Genomic DNA, 5,000 nt, shown 5'->3' with positions numbered 1-5,000 from the left:
AAGGGAAGGAAGAAGAGGAGTAGGGGGGAGAAGAAGAAAAGAAGGAAGAGTAGGAGAGGGGAGAGGAGGAAGAAGAAAAGAAGGAAGAGGAGGGGGATAGGGGAAGTAAGGAAAGGAAGAGGATGAGGAAGAAGGGGAAGAGATGGAGGAAGAGGGGGAAGAGGAGGAGGAGGAGGGCGAACAGGAGGAGGAGGAGGGGGAAGAGGAGGAGGAGGAGGAGGAGGAGGAGGGCGAAGAGGAGGAGGAGGAGGAGGAGGAGGAGGAGGAGGGCGAAGAGGAGGAGGAGGAGGAGGAGGGCGAAGAGGAGGAGGAGGAGGGCGAAGAGGAGGAGGAGGGCGAAGAGGAGGAGGAGGAGGGCGAGGAGGAGGAGGAGGAGGAGGAGGAGGAGGAGGAGGAGGAGGAGGAGGAGGAGGAGGAGGAGGAGGAGGAGGAGGAGGGCGAAGAGGAGGAGGAGGAGGAGGAGAAGGAGGAGGAGGAGGAGGAGAGGAAGAAGAAGAAAAAGAAGAAAATGTAGAAAAAAAAAGAAAAAAAGAAGAGGAAGGGGAGGAGAAGGAAGATGAGGAAAACCAGGTGGACGAGAGTAATATACATATATATATATATATATATATATATATATATATATATATATATATATATATATCAATCGCAGCTAGTAAGCATCGAGAACCATAACTGACAAAAAGAAAAATAACAGGAAACAAGAACAAGGCTGTAAGAGAGGAAGCCATCGCCTCGACTCGCTGTCCAACTGTCGCTCTTGTTTCCGTCAAACGCTCATGGTCAATTCCGAACGCCCGCTAATTCTTAATATCGCTCTTTAATGATGACAGTGCTGGTTATTAGGCGACATGATCACTGGAATATCAATAATGTGTGGAGATGATTAGCCGTCTTTCGAATGGAATCGGGGACTCCTGTTCTGATGACCAGCTATTGGGCTCGGTCAATTGTGCTACATATAGCGCATTTAGTGAAGCGAAAACTTAGCAAAAATTCGGTAAAGTGTCGCTTAAAGTAGCGCAACTATGCGATAATGGTATGTAATGGCTGATTTTCGTTGGATAATTGGTTGGTCGCGATTAAATTAAATGACGTGGATTGTGCTCTATTTGCTACACGTAAGGATGAATAAATCATTTGCTTTCGTTGCTGCCCAAAAATTCCTTTGTATATATGCCCATCAATATCGATTTGTCAGTCTACCTCTATATCTATGTATCTATCTATCTATATATCTATCTATATATAGATATGTATCTATACACATCTACATCTATCTATATTTAGTTAGGTAGACAGATATAGTGACTGATAGATAAATAGATAGATGGGATTGACAGAGATAGACGTAAAAAGATATATAAAGATAGACAAATACTGATACAGACATGTAGATTTATGGATAGGTGGATAAGCAGAGATATATATAAAAGGATACAATATATTTAGATAAAAATATATGGATAGATGGATATGCAGAAATATATATAGAAAGATACAGATATATAAAGATATATGGATACAGATATAGATATAGATACATACACACACACATACACAGACAAACAGACAGATATTGGTACAGATACACGAGCCCTAAAAAGAGCGGCATGCCAATCTTCTCGACGAGCGCGCACGGATTCAACTGTGAAGCCCCAACCTCGCCCTTATTAAATCAGGAACCACACTCCCGCAGACAGTGCTACCGGCGCCGTCGACCCTTCCCAACCAGAGCACCAGCCTGTAAGCGTCTTGCCTGCTGAGAACACAGAGTAAACGCCATTTTACCGTTACTGACCAACGGCCGTGACAGGTAATTCGATACAAACTGTCTTCTGTTATTACTTGTTTGTGTGTGTCATTGTTAAGTGCAAGGTTGTTAGGTTGTGATTGTTTGCGCGTGTGTATGTTTGTATATGTGTGGCGGAGGGGGGTGGGGGTGGGGGGCCGGAACTTCAAATTACTGTCAAGAACTGTCAAGGAACCAAGCTAGGCTATTGACAACTTGACACAAGTTTGGTTACACAAAAATGCTATTAGCATATAAAATATCCCAAAAACACCCAATGCACGTATTAAGTAAACAACATATGAATCAGTGTTATGAATGTACAAGTTGAACTTTCTTGTGAGCGCCTCCCCCCCCCCCCCCCCTCCGTGCACGTACGCCCCTGTGCGTACGAGGGCGGCCACGCGGACAACGCGAGTCGAGGTGGGCGGCCATCTGGTGTACGCAAACTTGAACGCGTTTTGTTCGTGTGTTCAATAACGCACAAAGGCACACACCCATAAATGCATATACGCACATTACTTACACACCTAAACAAACACAAACACACACACACACACACACACACACACACAAACACACACACACACACACACACACATACATATACATACGCATACATACACACACGCACGCACACACACACAAACGCGCGCACGCGCGCATATATACATATATATGTAAGTAGGTATAATAACAATAACAATAATAATAACAATAATAATAATAATAATAATAATAATAATAATAATAATAATAATAATAATAACGACAATAAAAATAATAACAATGACATTAATAACTAATAATTATAACAATAATAAAACATTAATATTCAGTGACAGGTCACTAACCCATATCGTATGCATTATTCCTCACGCGATTTAACGAAAAGACAGACTGTTCTCCTGAATTCTCGTTAACTGATTTATCCAATAATTAATTTCATAACCAATAACAGAAAAGCGTGTGTTGATTTGATGTCAATTTTGAGTTTCATCAGATCAAGTTAAATGAACGATTTTTGAAAATATGACATAACTTGGTTAAGCAAAAAATGTACGATTACTTAAAGTTACCAAATTCAGAACATTTTGTATATTTAAGCAAGTGCTAATGTAACATTACATTAATTAATAAAATTTTAATGACACAAGTAACCGCAAAAACTGAAATTTAATTCATAATTTCTAAGAAGGGATTATACGAGTGATACACGTAATAGATGACAGAAAAAAATGTATATTGAGATATATCGATGAAAAAATACAATAAGATACATACATAAATACTCGTATTTATATATATATGAATATATATCGATATCTGTATCTATATATTGCAATACATTATAAATCTACATTTATATCTATCTATTCCCCCTCTCACACGCATCCGCACGCACACGCACACATACACATACGCACACACAAACACAAACACACACACACACAAACACACACACACACAAACACACACACACACACTTATACACACACACACACACACACACACACACACACACACACACATACATATATTCATATGTATGTGTGTATGTAAACATGTATGGATAAACAGACAGATACAGACAAACAGACACACTTATATAACTATAGACGAATAAGTAAACAGACACAGCTAAAGCCACAGACAGAAAACACTATACATTAACGAACCCTTCAACCCCTCGCTGGCCTTTTCACGCACAGGCAGCCAGGCGTAACAAAAATTTACTCCCTTAAACCATAGGAACTGTTAACTCTCTGCTGGGTTATTATGGTGCGTCCCCTTTCGAGTTGATTTATATGTTCAACCCCCCCGCGGGAAATATTCTAAAACATACATATAATTCCAATTGTAAAGTCAGGGTATGAATCACAGGGTATAATAAAACGAATGATTGGTTATGAAAATAATCTAATGAAACACCGAAGAGACGTATTCAGTGATAGAGTGATTTTTTATTTAACTTTTTTTAATTAGATGTTGACACGCTTCGATGAATCTCCTGAATACAGTGGACGCACGCATAGGTGGGAGGATGGGGGGGGGGGGAGGGAGGGAGGAAGAATGGAGTAAAGAAAGAGAAAGAGAAGGGACAGAGAGAACGGGAGAGGGGGAGATGAGATGAGAGAAGAGGATAGGGGAGAAGAAAAGAGAGGAGAGGGCAGGAGATAAGAGGAGAGGACTGGGGAGGGGGAGGGAAGAGAGGAGAGAAAGAGGGTGATATGGAGAGAAAGGGAGGGAGGGAGAAAAATAAAATAAAAAAAAGAAAGGAAAGAAAGGAGGATATGAAAGAGAAGAGAAGAGAAGAAAGAGAGAGAGAGAGAGAGAGAGAAGAGAGAGAGAGAGAGAGAGAGAGAGAAGAGAAGAGAAGAGAAGAGAAGAGAAGAGAAGAGAAGAGAAGAGAAGAGAAGAGAAGAGAAGAGTAGAGAAGAGAAGAGGGAGAGGATAATGAAAGAGAGAGTAGAGAGAGCAGAGAGCCGAGAATGGAAAAGAGAGAGAAAACAGACAGATCAATAAAGGAAGCACAATGGCCTACCACATCCGGCCATTAATATTGTCAGAGGAAATCAACTCGGTGTAGGTAGCAAATTTGATCGATTTCGCTGCCACTCTTGCGTTTCGATCTGCGTTGGTAACTGATACTTTGAATAGCTTAAGAACTGCCTCGGTGTTTCTGTAACGTGTGGGATTATGTGTCCGATATGGCCTTGGAATTCTCACCATATAGCTTCTTGTGTTTCTTTTTCTTTTTCCTCTTCTTCTTGCTTATTATATTTCTATATTATTACTTATATTTTTTCTTCCTAACTGCATTTATATTATTACTTTTATTTTTTTTTTCTAACCGTATTTATAATATTACTTTTTCTTCTTCTTCCTTAGTATATTTATCTTATTTTTATTCGTTTCGCACTTTTTTAAATTCATTACCAGCATTGCATCGCACGCAGAACGCATTACGTGACTCACAGACTGGCATTTCCGAGGGAGAAAGAACAGGGAAAAAGCATCAAGGATATCCGCCAATGTCACGTGACACCCATGGGATAAAACCAAAACAAAAAAAGAAGACAAAAACAATAAAAAAGATAAAAAAAAAGTTTCCCCTATACCAAAAGCCAAACATTGTTCCAAGTCGTGATCCTGTACCCCCCCCTCCCCCGCTCCCTCCATAAAATTATACGACACGACACATTTT

At 40.1% G+C, this 5,000-nt stretch overlaps 1 protein-coding gene across 3 annotated transcripts in view; it reads right to left on the bottom strand.

Annotated features, from left to right (window-relative positions):
• LOC125040587 (espin-like) overlaps positions 1-5,000 on the bottom strand; it is a 341,831-nt gene that overhangs the window by 49,702 nt on the left and 287,129 nt on the right. The gene's annotated exons all lie outside the window — the stretch shown is intronic.

This window comes from Penaeus chinensis, chromosome 29 (genome assembly GCF_019202785.1).
Source record: "Penaeus chinensis breed Huanghai No. 1 chromosome 29, ASM1920278v2, whole genome shotgun sequence".
Taxonomy (NCBI): Eukaryota; Metazoa; Arthropoda; class Malacostraca; order Decapoda; family Penaeidae; genus Penaeus; species Penaeus chinensis.
Note: the sequence above shows the minus strand (reverse complement) of the source record. Positions and strands in the feature narration are given on the sequence as shown.